The sequence below is a fragment of the Gopherus flavomarginatus genome, chromosome 13, assembly GCF_025201925.1.
Source record: "Gopherus flavomarginatus isolate rGopFla2 chromosome 13, rGopFla2.mat.asm, whole genome shotgun sequence".
Taxonomy (NCBI): Eukaryota; Metazoa; Chordata; order Testudines; family Testudinidae; genus Gopherus; species Gopherus flavomarginatus.
The window spans coordinates 777,483-791,634 of record NC_066629.1 but is presented as its reverse complement, the minus strand read 5'-3'; the positions used below and the strand labels follow the sequence as shown (position 1 = coordinate 791,634).

General features: G+C 56.9%; 1 non-coding gene and 1 pseudogene across 1 annotated transcript; both read right to left on the bottom strand.

Moving 5' to 3' along the window:
* Nucleotides 1-397: 397 nt before the first annotated feature.
* Nucleotides 398-10,246, bottom strand: LOC127033507 (N-alpha-acetyltransferase 15, NatA auxiliary subunit-like; annotated as a pseudogene).
* A 3,181-nt stretch (nucleotides 10,247-13,427) lies between these two features.
* LOC127033888 (U2 spliceosomal RNA) lies at nucleotides 13,428-13,615 on the bottom strand. Its single transcript, XR_007769243.1, has one exon. It is a non-coding gene; the product is annotated as a U2 spliceosomal RNA (small nuclear RNA).
* Between the last annotated feature and the right edge of the window lie 537 nt (nucleotides 13,616-14,152).

The window sequence follows — 14,152 nt, the reverse complement described above, 5'->3', positions numbered from 1 at the left end:
GAGACCTACAAGTAATTCAGTTCTGTGCAGCTCTAAAGCTTCTCTCCCACCTACTGAACATGGCCCAATAAAAGCTTTTACCTCACCTACCTGGAGTCTCTCATTTCTTGGGCCGGACATGCCCAGAACTGCTCTGGGATTCGCTCCCACGGAGTCAGACCCCCAAAGCCACGTGGTGACACGTTCTACCTCAGAAGGGCACTCTGGAACAGCTGTATTCACCTCTGGCTCCAGTGGGCGCGAGTCCCCCAGCAGGAAGGAAAAGACTCGTTCGTGTACAAATGGGGACAGGGTAGCTGAGCACATTGTGCTTCCAGGCTCTCCAGCAAACCAACAAGGTGCCGGGGGGGTCCCACTGAGATTTGACCTCAGATTACAGGATTCAGAATCCTGCCCTTTACACCAGGGAACCGGGTGGGGTAGCCCAGAGTAGAAAGAGAGGCCTCAATGTCAGGCAGGCCTCTGGGTAATGGGGTGGGGACACAGATCCTTTTGCTGGCCAATTCCACCGGGGTCCTGTAGAAGCCTGGGTCAGACTGGTTGGCATCCAGATGGTGGCATCCACTCCGACACTGTATAGTGAATTGGAAAGGTTGAATGGACAGGAACCATCTGATAGATCTTTACTTTCAGATACACGGCCAAAGAGGTGAATCATACACTCATGCAGCCAAGGATGACTGGAGTCAAAGAAAATGCTCTCTTCACAGACTGCAGCATCAGAAGAAATTTCTCTTTCCTGAAGTAAATCTCAAAAGCAAAAAGATGGGTCTCTATTTTGTTCTTCACCAAATTCTTCAATGGTGTTACAAATTTAGTGGCTTCTTTCAAAGGTGCTTCAACCTTTGCTAGTTTCTCAGGGATAAGTTCTTTTTCGGACAGCCAATTTCCTCCTCCTCATCCTTTTTCGTCTTCTGATTTCTCTGCTGCTTTTCTTTTACTGCATTTGTCTTCTCCTCCTCCAGTTATGCTTTTTCTGTGCTCTTCTCTGCTTATTGTGAAGCTTCTTTAGCTCCTTGTCAGACATATTTGCAGTATCAGCCTTGTGTTCTTTATTCTCATCTGTTAGAGGATTATCATCAGGGCCGGCTCCAGGCACCAGCTCAGCAAGCAGGTGCTTGGGGTGGCCAAGGGGAAGGGACGGCACATCAGGTTCTTCGGCGGCCATTCAGCTGTGGGTCCTTCACTTGCTCTCAGAGAGAAGGACCCGCAGCTGAAGAAGAAAGTGGCCTGGTTGAGCTGCAGCCGAAGTACCACTGTTCGCAACTTTTTTTTTTTTCCTCCTCTACCGCTTCGGGTGGCAAAAAGCCTGGAGCTGGCCCTGATTATCATGAAGCTTCAAATCTATCTCTATGGTAATTTGTGCTTCTTTGAAGTAAAATGGATGTTGTTAAAGTATGTCTTCTAGTTTTAACAAGGTCCACATAAGACCTAAGTGTAATCTTCCTCATACAGTAAGGGTGGAAGTCAAACTGGTCATCTGTCATTTCTACAAAATGTCTCTCAATTTCATGGCATTTCTTAAGTGCTTCTCGAAATTTATTCATTGCCTGGTAAGCTTGGGCACATTCTGTCTGGAACCACACGTGCTGCAGTCCATTCAAGTTCTCTACTGCTGAGATTCCTTGCCTTGTAAACTTAGAACACATTTCCAGGGCCGCCCAGAGGATTCAGGGGGTCTGGGGTCTTCGACGGTGTGGGAGGGCCGGCTTCAGCTGTAATTTGGCAGCAGGGGGTCCTTCCGCTCTGGGACGTGCTGCTGAAGTGCCCTGAAGACCCGTGGCAGGGACCCCTCGCTGCCGAATTACCACTGAAGCGGGACCCACCGTCTCAGTGCCGACCCTCCATCGCTGAATTGCTGACAATGACTCGGAGCAGAAGCAGCTCTGGGGGCCCAGGACCCGCGAGAGTTTTCCGGGGTCCCCAAAGCGAGTGAAGGACCCGGCTCCAGGGGCCCCGAAAAACTCTCGTGGGGGCCCCTGCGGGGCCCAGGGCCTGGGGCAAGTTGTCCCACTTGCCCCCCACCTCTGGGAGGCCCTGTATAATTCTTCTGCTTCCTTAATTAAGCTGGCTTTCAACATCTATTTTGAACATTTGGAGTTGATAAATCTATCTGCTGTTTCCAAGGCATGGGCTTCATCCATCCACCTTGTAGCTTCTTTCATGTTTCCAGCATGCTTATAGATTTTAGCCTTCACAAGGCAGAGTGCTAGCAAGGTGGAGGTACTTTCTGTTGCTGCATTTTTGTATTCCAGAGCCACGAATGGCTGCCCAGTTTTGTCACAATGTGTCGTCCCTTGGGTCTTCTGTCTGGTTCCAGCATAATCCACTGGAAAACCGTGTCTTGCTAAAGGCTTTCACTGTGTGGCTCTTTGTTCTGCCTCTGTTGCCTAGAGCCTGAGCAGAGCTTTCTGAGACAGCTGCTGCTCTTGCCAGCCATTGAAGCGCATTTCCCATCGTCGCTCTTCTGGCTACGGATGCTCGACTGCAGCAGCTCTGCAGAGGTCCCAGACTCACTCTTTAATGTCCATTCTCCCCGTGCTTGCATGGCACTTCATGGACCATTGAGTAGACTCAGGAAAACATCCCAGTTGTGGACACAGGCACCAGCAACTGATTCCCCAAGTGAAAGTCCCCTTCGCAATCCAGGGAGCCTTAGCCTGGGTTGTCTGGAACACAGAGTTTGGCCCATGGTGACTGCAGACACTGCCCCTGCTGCACAGCCGCAGGGTGACTCCTGGGACCCCTCTAGCCCGTCAGCACTCGGCTCCCCTGCATTCTGCTGAGCGGCTGAAATCTGTGGGAACAGAAAACCTTTGTTAGAGATGGAAAATCTCCTCACAGGAACACTCTGTCAGTGGCTGCCAGATGCCTTCCCTGGGAAACCCAAATGCGCAGCCCTTCGTGTTCCCACAGTGGAGATCTCTGCTCATTCACTGGTCACCCGTGGCTGAAGTCTCTGACGGGTGAATGTTGAGGGGACTCTGCAGACAGTCCCTTCTCCAGCGCCCATAATGGGAGGATGTTTGGTCTTGTGATGTGAGGCCCGGGTCCGAGAATCAGGGCTCCTGGGTTCTGTGACTCTGGAAGGGGGTGTGCTCTAGTGGATGGAGCTGGATTGGATGACACTGAGGGAGCGCAGCTGGTGCTGAAGGACCCTGGTTCAATCCCGCCCAATTCCTGTGGGGTCTACATGTGGCCATGACTTTACTTACCTATCAGTGAAGGTTGTTCAGACTATTCCTGGACACATCTGACATCTGCTGCTGGCCATCCCTGAGATGTAGGTCCTTCATCCACACAAGGACATGGCACATCAAGGTCAATCCAGCAGCTCCCATCTGGTCTTCACCTCCTAATGGACAGTGAGTCTGAGCCTGACCAGAGAAAGCCAGGGTGGTGTTCTTCAGGGGCATCTGCTGGAGCTCCCGGATCTCCTCACTCCCCCACACACTAAGGGTTTTCCAAAGATACCACTAATCTCGGATAAACAAAGCAGCCAAGATGAGGTCAGTGTGGGTGGATTTACTGAGCAGACTAGTTCGAAGGGAAGAACAGATTTCTTCCCTGCTCTAGGGAGATTCCCATAGGAAAAGTATCTGATGGCAGGGGGTGGGGGCAATGGAAGCCCCCAGCCCCTTGAATGGCAGGAAATCAGGACTCGAGAAGTTAAGGGGTGTCTCTGTCCTGCTGGAGGGAGCAGGCCTGGAGAGCAGAAAGGGCACTAGTGGCACTGTAGGAAAGAAAGTGGCTTCTATCTGAGAAGCTGGCTGAAGCTTCTTGCAGGCACTGGAGTCCTGGATCCTTACACCTCCTGGAAGGATGGCTCTTCGGGACCTCACGTCCAGGAACAACAACATCTCACCAGCTCTTCAGGAGGACGACCCCCGGAGAACCTCTCCCACTGCCCAGGACCAGGATGCTGAGCGCTGCCCTGCTGGGAAGGCTGCTACCAGAGGAGTCCTCCCGATGACCCAGGATGAGGATGCTGAGTGCTGCCTTGCTGCTCCAGAGAGGGATGCTCCTGAAGGAACCACCTCCTCAACCCCAGACCCCAAAACTACTTACCACCCTGCCCGGAGGAAGGCCGCTCCAAGAGGAATGCACTCCACAGCCCAGGATCTCGATTCTGCATGCTGTCCTTCCAGGCAAAAAAATATCGTGGTCAACGAGTCCTGCGCCCCCACCCCGGAGTGACTTCACCTCCTCAAGTTTCTCTGCCAGACCGAGAGGAACCACCTGGCAAGTCTGCCGGCACAACAGAGGTCCACCCCACGGAGGATGAGGCAGGGGAAGATGACTGCATCAACCTCCAGTACCCGATCCCTACAGACCTCCTCCTCCTCCCCTTCTGCCTCCCCCTCTGTGCAGACCAGACCCTCAGGGCCCTCAGCAAACACGTTCGTAAGACCTACAACAAACAGATTGCTTTTCAGTGTAGCAGCTGCAATCTACCCTTCAAGACTCAAAAGAAATCTTAGTATCATCAGACCACATGCAAGGGACTCCTCATGACACCCTGCCGATTCCAACCCTGACCCACACTGACGCTCCGGCTTCAGCACCCCAGCCAGCATCCCCAGAGCCACAGCACGTAAGATGGGGCAGCGCTCTCTTACAGCAGTGTCACGGAGTGTGGGGGAGTCCGGCCCTGCACCCCTCTTCCTGGGACCCACAGTGACTCTCAGCCAGCCAGTAAAACAGAAGGTTTATTGGACAACAGGAACACAGGTTACAGCAGGGCTTGCAGGCACAGTCAGGACCCCTCCACCGAGTCCTTCTGGGCTTTCAGGGTGCTTGGATCCTAGCTAGGATACCCTGAATTCCGCCCACACAGCCCCAAGCCCAAACTCAAACTGCTTCCCTCCTGCCACTCCCTTCCTTTTGTCCCCTTCCCGGGCAAAGGTGTTGACCTTTCCCCTCCCTTACCTAGCTCAGGTTACAGGCTCTGGCATCGTCCATCCCCTAAAGTCCTCCCCTGCTCTCCCGCTCCCCACACAGACAGTTCCTACTGCATCACATCTCTCCCCCCTTCGAGACTGAACTGAGCGGGGTCACTCTGCCCAGTGACCTGGGGAAGTTCAGGGCCCCCTCTCCGGGACAACGCATCCACTGTCAAGTTGGCACTTCCCTTCACATGGACCACGTCCATGTCATAGTCCTGCAGGAGCAGGCTCCACCTCAGGAGCTTGGCGTTGGCTCCTTTCATCTGGTGCAGCCAGGTCAGGGGAGAGTGGTCGGTGTACACGGTGAAGTGTCGCCCAAAGAAATATGGCTCTAGCTTCTTAAGGGCCCACACCATGGCCAGGCATTCCTTCTCAATGGCCGCGTAGCTTTGTTCCCGGGGTAGCAGCTTCTTACTCAGGTACACGATGGGGTGTCTCTCCCCCTTTTCATCCCCCTGCATTAACACCGCCCCCAGTCCCGTGTCTGAGGCATCGGTGAACACCATAAAGGGTTTGTCAAAATCTGGGTTTGCCAGAACTGGGTCGCTAACCAGGGCCTCCTTCAGCGCCCGGAAAGCCTCCTGGCACTGCTCAGTCCAGATCACCTTGTCTGGCTTCCCCTTTTTGCACAGTTCAGTGATGGGGCCGGCTATGGCACTGAAGTGGGGCACGAACCTTCGATAGTACCCCGCCATCCCAATAAAGGCCTGGACCTGTTTTTTGGTTTGGGGAGCAGGCCAGTCTCTGATCACCTCCACCTTGGCTGGTTCCGGCTTCAGGCAGCCGCTCCCCACCCGATGGCCCAGGTAAGATACTTCAGCCATCCCCACCTTGCACTTCTCAGCCTTTACTGTTAACCCAGCCTTTCGGAGTCGGTCCAGGACTTGTTTAACCTGGGACACGTGGTCCTCCCAGGTCTGGCTGAAGACGCAGATGTCGTCAATATACGCCACAGCAAAACTCTCCATCCCCCTCAGTAGCTGATCCACCAGGCGCTGGAAGGTGGCCGGTGCTCCCTTGAGGCCGAAGGGCAGGGTCAAAAACTCATAAAGCCCCAGAGGGGTGATAAAGGCCGATTTCAGCCTGGCATCTGCGTCCAGCGGCACTTGCCAGTAGCCTTTGGTAAGATCCATAGTGGTGAGGTACCGAGCACCTCCCAGCTTGTCTAGGAGCTCGTCAGGCCTGGGCATAGGGTAGGCATCAGATACGGTGATGGCATTGAGCTTTCGATAGTCCACACAGAACCGGATTGACCCATCCTTCTTGGGAACCAGCACTACTGGCGAGGCCCAAGGGCTGGAAGATGGCTGGATCACCCCCAAAGCCAGCATGTCCCTGACCTCTCTTTCAAGATCCTGGGCAGTTTTACCAGTGACCCGAAAAGGGGAGCATCTTATAGGGGGGTGTGACCCGGTCTCCACCCGGTGGACAGTCAAATTAGTGCGTCCAGGCTGGTTGGAAAACAGCTGTCGGTACAGACGCAGCACCCCTCTGATCTCAGCGTGCTGGCCCGGGGTCAGTTGCTCAGAGAGGGGAATCGCCTCCAGGGGGGAACTAGCTTTTGTTCCAGGGAATAGATCCACTAAGGGGTCATCTCCCTGCCCCTCCCAATGTCCACACACGGCCAACACCACATTCCCCCTGTCATAGTATGGTTTCATCATGTTCACATGGTACACCCGACGGTGATGTGCCCGGTTTGACAGCTCCACCACATAGTTTACCTCATTCAGTTGCTTGATAACCTTGAAGGGCCCTTCCCAGGCAGCCTGGAGTTTGTTTCTCCTCACGGGGATGAGAACCATCACCTGATCCCCGGTGGCGAAGGCACGGGCTCGTGCTGTGCGGTCATACCAGACCTTCTGCCTCCTCTGGGCTCGGGCCAGATTCTCCCTGGCCAGGCCCATGAGCTCGGCCAGTCTTTCCCGGAAGGTCAGGACATACTCCACCACTGACTCTCCCTCGGGAGCGGCCTTCCCCTCCCATTCGTCCCTCATCAGGTCTAGGGGCCCCCTCACCCGCCTTCCATACAACAGTTCGAAAGGTGAAAACCCGGTAGATTCCTGGGGTACCTCCCTGTATGCAAACAGCAGGTGAGGTAAGTACTTGTCCCAATCTTGCGGATGCTGGTTCATAAATGTTTTTAGCATCATCTTCAGCGTCCCGTTGAACCTTTCTACCAGCCCGTTGGACTGGGGGTGATACGCTGAGGCCCAGTTGTGCTGGACCCCACATTTCTGCCATAAGGACCGGAGCAGGGCCGACATGAAGTTGGACCCCTGGTCCGTTAAGACCTCCTTGGGGAACCCCACCCGGCTGAAAATTGTCAGCAGCGCATCTGCCACTGTGTCTGCTTCGATAGAGGACAAGGCCACCGCCTCGGGGTAGCGAGTGGCAAAATCCACCACCACCAGGATGTATTTCTTCCCTGACCGGGTCGTCTTGCTGAGGGGTCCCACTATGTCCATGGCCACCTTCTGGAAAGGTTCTTCTATGATGGGTAAAGGCCTCAAAGCCGCTTTCCCCTTGTCCCGGGCCTTCCCCACCCTCTGGCAGGGGTCACAGGATTGGCAGTACTGTCGGACATGGGTAAAGACCCCAGGCCAGTAAAAGTTCTGTAGCAGCCTCTGCCTGGTGCGCCGGATTCCCTGGTGCCCTGCGAGAGGGATGTCATGGGCCAGGTACAACAGCTTGTGACGGAACTTCTGGGGAACCACCAGCTGCCTCCTGATCCCCCATGACTCTACTTCCCCTGGGGGAGCCCATTCTCGGTACAGGAACCCCTTCTCCCACAGGAACCTCTCCTTGCAACCTCTCCTCATGGTCTGTACCGCACTAAGGTCAGCCCGGTCCCTGTGCTTCCGCAAGGAGGGATCTTTCTGCAACTCGGCCTGGAACTCAGCAGCTGGGACAGGAATGGGGACCGGCTCTCTCTTGCTGGCTGGGTCTGAGGCCGCAGCCTCTCTGCACTGTGCCCCTGGGCGTTCCCCGCTCCCTGAGTTAGGGTCCTGCACCTCAGGTCGAGTACCTTCCCCGTTGTCGGGGAGCAGTGCCATTTGCCGACTCTGACTACGAGTCACGACCAGGGCACTCTGGGTGTTACTAGGCCAATCTTCAAGGTCCCCTCCCATTAACACGTCAGTGGGCAAATATTGGTGTACCCCTACATCCTTGGGGCCCTCCTTGGCCCCCCATTTCAGGTGTACCCTTGCCACGGGTACCTTGAATGGGGTCCTGCCCACGCCCATCAGGGTCAGGTAGGTGTCGGGCACCATCCGATCTGAGGCCACCACCTCGGGCCGGGCCAGCGTCACCTCTGCGCCCGTGTCCCAGTACCCAGTGACCTTCCTCCCATCCACTTCCAGGGAAACAATGCACTCTTTCCGGAGGGGCAGCCCTGCGCCCACCCGGTAAACCAAAAACCCGGAACCGGGAGCATCCACAGGTGGTATGTTGCCAACCCCCCTTTCCTGGGAATGTAGCCCCTCCTCCGATTGGGTTTTTACCCAGTCCACCCTCTGCGGGTTGGGTCTGCTTGGTCTGTCCCTGAGCTTGGGGCACTGGGCCCGTATGTGACCTCGTTGGCCACAGCGATAGCAGCCCATATCTCGTGGGTCCCCTTGAGTGGGTCGGAGGGACCTGCCGCTGGATGTTCCCCTTTTGGGGGGGTTCTCCATAGGCCCCCTTTGGGAGGTCCCATGTTGACTCTCTCTCTGCGTTGAGGCAGGCCTGCTCCTTTGAGACTCCTCCCTCTCACGCTGGCGCTGGTTCTCCTCATGTTTACGCTGGTTCTCCTCATGTTCACGCTGGTTTGCCTTCTCCTCCAGCTCTCGCCTCTTTAACTCGAGCTCTTCCCGTCTCAGCTCCCTTTCATATTCCAGCCGCATCCGCTCCACGGATGCCAAGCGTTGCCGGGAGGATCCCCTGCTGGGGGGTGAGCTTCGCCGGGCGGATCCCCTGCTGGCCGGGGGTGTCACGGTGCCCTCGGTATACACTGGGCTCCTTCCCGCCCTTCCTCTACGCCTAGGAAGGGGGGGTCTCGGGAAGCCCTCGTCCGCCGGCTGACCACTCCCAGCGGGGACAGACACTGGTGCCTGCGCTGCATCTGCTCGGCTGCTTCCCTCAGAGACAGGGCTCCGTTCATTCATGCGGTCTCCCTGCTCCAGCTGGGCAATCAGCTGGTCCTTGGTGAGCCTCCCACTGCGCATTCCCCTCTGCTTGCACAGCTCCAGCAGGTCACACTTGCGCCGCTTGGCATACATCTTCCTGCTGGCCACTCAAAGGCCGGGGTGCTCGCCGCTCCCCACGGTTTCCAGGGGGACCCCTAGTGCACCAGCCCTTCTTGAGGTCACCACCTCTCTGCCAGGGTCGAGCTGCAGACTCCTCCGCCCCTGGGACCGCTCGCTGCAATCCCCCGGGGGACCCTGTTACTGCAAAGTCCTTCTCACTGGGCACACACTCCCAGGGGTTAACCACCCCTTCGTTTTACTGCTCCCCAGTCACTTACTGCAGGAAGCGCCGTCCACGGGGTGCAGTATCTCCCGCCGCTGCCACCAGTTGTCACGGAGTGTGGGGGAGTCCGGCCCTGCACCCCTCTTCCTGGGACCCACAGTGACTCTCAGCCAGCCAGTAAAACAGAAGGTTTATTGGACAACAGGAACACAGGTTACAGCAGGGCTTGCAGGCACAGTCAGGACCCCTCCACCGAGTCCTTCTGGGCTTTCAGGGTGCTTGGATCCTAGCTAGGATACCCTGAATTCCGCCCACACAGCCCCAAGCCCAAACTCAAACTGCTTCCCTCCTGCCACTCCCTTCCTTTTGTCCCCTTCCCGGGCAAAGGTGTTGACCTTTCCCCTCCCTTACCTAGCTCAGGTTACAGGCTCTGGCATCGTCCATCCCCTAAAGTCCTCCCCTGCTCTCCCGCTCCCCACACAGACAGTTCCTACTGCATCACAAGCAGCACATAACACCACATGGGGCCAGGCTGAGTTGTTGGTGAAACATTTCTGCAAGAGGAGCTGGGGATTACCTGATGCCTTGAGAAACAGGGCTCGAGGGCTTCTCCAGTTTTGACTCTGGGTCTGGAACTCGAAAAAGTTCGGTTCCCCATCTCCGAGGGCCAGCGGGTTGAGCTGCAGGGTGCAGCTGTGCTGCAGGTCACCCAGGAAATGGGCATGCTCAGCCTTGTCATAGCCCTGCCCCAATGCTACAGTGAGCAGCACAATTCTCTCCTGGTCCTGCCTCCAGGGCACAGCTCTGATGAGCTGCCCCTCAGGGTAGGCGTAGGAGCAAAGGATCATCATGCATGAGCCGCTCCATCCAGCCAGGGGGCCCACAGGCAAGGTCAGCCCCCAGCCCTGACAGCCAGTACCTGGAGGGGCAGCAGCACACTGCTATCTGCAGCATAGAGCCCCCTTGTGCTACCCTAGGGCACTGGGGCCGGCACTGACCGCCAGGGGAGAGTCCCCACCCCACTCTCTGCAGCAGAGCACCACCTAGTCATGCCCTGGGGCATCGGAGCCAGCCCTGCCTGCCAGGGGAGCGTCCCCACCCCACTCTCTGCAGCAGAGCACCCCCTAGTCCTACCCTGGGGCATCGGGGCCAGCCCTCACTGCCGGGGAGTGTCCCCACCCCACTCTCTGCAGCAGAGCACCCCATAGTCCTGCCCTGGGGCATCGGAGCCAGCCCTCACTGCCAGGGAAGCGTCCCCACCCCAGTCTCTGCAGCAGAGCACCCCCTAGTCCTCCCCTGGGGCATTGGGGCCACCCCTGACTGCCAGGGGAGAGTCCCCACCCCACTCTCTGCAGCAGAGCACCCCCTAGTCCTACCCTGGGGCATCGGGGCCAGCCTGACTGCCAGGGGAGAGTCCCCACCCCACTCCCTGCAGCAGAGTACCCCCTAGTCCTACCCTGGGGGATCAGGGCCAGCCCTCACTGCCAGGGGAGCGTCCCCACCCCCCTCTCTGCAGCAGAGCACCCCCTAGTCCTGCCTTGGGGCATCGGGGCCAGCCTGATTGCTAGGGAAGAGCCCTCACCCTGCCTCCTGCACCGCAGGGCCCCCTGGTGCTGTCCTATGGCATTGTGGCCAGCCCTGACTGCCAGGGTAGAGACCTCACCCTGTCCCCTGCAGTAGAGCACCTCTTGGTGCTGCCATGGGGTATTTGGGCCAGCCCTGACTGCCAGGGGACCACCCCGCTCACTGAGCAGAGCGCCCCCTCATACTGTCCTGGCACATCGAGGCCAGCCTGACTGACAGGGGAGAGCCCTCACCCTGCCCCCTGCAGCACAGCATCCCTTAGAGGTTGCAACTGAACCCCAGACGTTCCATATGCCCCCTGCTGGATTCCAAGCATTGGCAGGTGGAGCTGGTGCCATGGCAGAGTCTCCAACATTCCTGGCTCCCAGTTCATCCCTGTTACTGTATCCCAGCCCCAGGCCCAGTGCAACCAGCACCACTCACCAGGCAGGATGGAGAGGGCCAGCAGCAACAGGTGCGGGGGTGGGGCCTCAGGGGAAGGGGTGATGAGGGGATGGGACTGGGAGAAGGGTCAGTGCAAGTGTGTGGTCTCGGGGGGAAGGGTCAGGGTGGGGGTTAGGTTGAAGGGGCGGGGTCTCAGGGAAAGTCACAGCGTAGGGGTGGGGCCTTGGAGGAAGAGGCAGTATGGGGCGGGGCCTAGTGGGGAGGGGCAATGCAGGGTAGGAACTTGGGGGAAGGGGTGGCTTGAGGGCAGGGCAGCGATGGAGCCTTGGTGGGAGGGGGTGGTGCAGGGCCAGTGTCTTGAGGAGAAGAGGAAGCACAACCCCAGGAATTCAGGGGAAGGGGCACTGTGGAAGACTAAGAAAGAAGACCACTACGCTCCAGGACAGACCAAGACGAGGATCACTATCTTGCCAGCTCCGCAGAAATTTTCAGCTGCAGCTGCTCCTGCATCTACTGCCTCATGGAAAACTCAGTAGTAACTGACCTCAAAGACCACCCTCTGCTCTTCTAGGGAGACACGGACAACCAGCAAGGATGAAAAAAATCAGTGCCTGGCTGAAGAAACCCCCCCGGGGTTCCTCTGCAGGGAGATCTTGCACCAAGAGGACGGTTCTTTGGGACCTCACAGCCAGGAGCAACATCTCACCAGCTCTTCAGGAGGAGGCCCCCCGGAGAACCTCACCCACTGCCCAGGACCCAGAAGCTACTCATCACCCTGCTACTCCTGAGACAACGGCTATCAGAGCCACTCTGCTTCCCTTAGCAGCTACCACTCCCCATCTCCCCCTCCCCACTCTGCCTCCCACCCCCAGCCCCTTCTCCACCCAGCTTCCCTCCTTCCCAGGCTTCCTTTCTGCAGGTGAGGCCATCCAGGGTGCCCTCCTCTTCCTCGCCGGCGGACACAGAGGCTTTGGTGCATCCACAGCCATGGCTCAGGAACACCCCTCTGGCCCCGTGCACTTGACAAGCCAGGAGGGTGTTTGACGTCCTGTCCTAATTCCTGGCACTGAGAGCGTGGGGCTGGGACATGCCTGCCCTCGGGCAGCTCTGGGAGGCGGCAGCAGAAGGGGGTGCCCCTCTATGGAAGTGGGGCAGTGGCCAGGGCGCTGGGACGTGTACAGTGGGGGGAGGACTGAGAGTCACTGAACGAACTGCAAACCCTGGATAGGATGGAAACTGCTTCCCGCCAGGGACTGTGGCAGCCCCTGTGAGCTCCCCTAGTCCCAGGCTCCAGCACCCCTAGGCAGCAGTCCCAGAACCGCCCCTGTCACTTGATCCTTCCTCCCATGTGAGCGGCTCCGAGGCTGGTGCTCTCAAGGGGAGCAGCCCCTGCACAGGGTAGATTTTGGGGAAGCCCAGCACTGACTGGCACCCGCCCCCACTCTGTCAGCTCTCCGGCTCCTCTGCCTTTGCCCAGAGGCTTTCTGGGCTACAACAACGCCACCTTGTGGAAGTTCCGGGGCCAGCATTAGGGCAGGACAAAGCTGGAAGGCCTGGCTGAGGGAATGGCTCCCCCTAAACCGCTGTGGCTGCGCCTCCGGGGCGCTCCAGTCTAGGGGAGAGTGGAGCAGCCGAGGGAGAGGGAAGGAGCCTGGGAGTGACCCTGGAGGGTTGTTGGGTGTGGATGGGACAGCAGGGAACAGTTTCTTTGGGGGGATTGTTAGGGAGTTGGGGCCTCTCTCCCCATTCAGCCTCTGGGTGTATGAATATGATTCAAACCTTCCTTTTCTGATCCTATAAACTATCCCCAGTCCCTGGGGAAACCAGTCATAGAGACTATTCCTGGAATAACTCTGTCCTGGGGGACACTGTTGAGAGATGCTCATCCAAAAACTCCTAAGTGCTTTACGATACAACACTAGAGCAGGAATAAGCAGGGCAGCTGCAAAGCTTCATAAACCTACATCACAAAAAGAAAAGAGAGAAACTAACAAAAAACACAAAAGAAAAGCACAACCCAGCACCTGCTTTTTCTGTTTTTGAACCAGTCTGCTTTCCCCAGGAAGACTCACCACACCCAAAGATACTGCAATACCAGGATGATGCACGAAGTGGATAGAGAAAGCCCCTAATCCATCTCCCCATTCCACAGATCTATTTGATATAAGGCTTTCAATGGGAACATACCAGATATCAAACTGATACAAAAAGATTTAAAAGTTTATTAGAGAATATTTAAATAAAGATGATACAGAGAGTTTGAAGCGTCAGTTATTGGTCATCGGGGGTAACATACAGAGTATAGGGGGATGCTGGTATTTGGATATTGGTTAGCACGTAATATATACAGTCTGCAATGTCCCCAGTGCGGGGTGTACGGTGGGTGGGATCAAGGTACAGTAAGGAAGCAGTGAGGGTACATCGCTCATACAGTGGGTTACATTCAGTCATGGGTATAAGTAAGCGGGCTGGGTAATGGGGACAGGATGACCCTCACAGGGTGGAATCCAGTACGGTGGGTTCAGGGCTCAGGGGATATAGTTCAATGGGGGGGTTTATAGGTCTCCTCCCCCCCGTGGGTGCACGAAGCCACGCCGGCTCACTCCTGGTAATGGTGGTGGCCGGTGATGTGCTCCTTGTAAATGTCCCTAGACCATCGAATAGTATACGAGACCATCAAACATCTCATGAGCCGCACATAGTGACAGCCCACTCCACAGGCCCTAAGTACACGTTCATTACAGGGGTCCCAGGGACCCAGCGCCCTGACGATCAAGGTGTTGGTG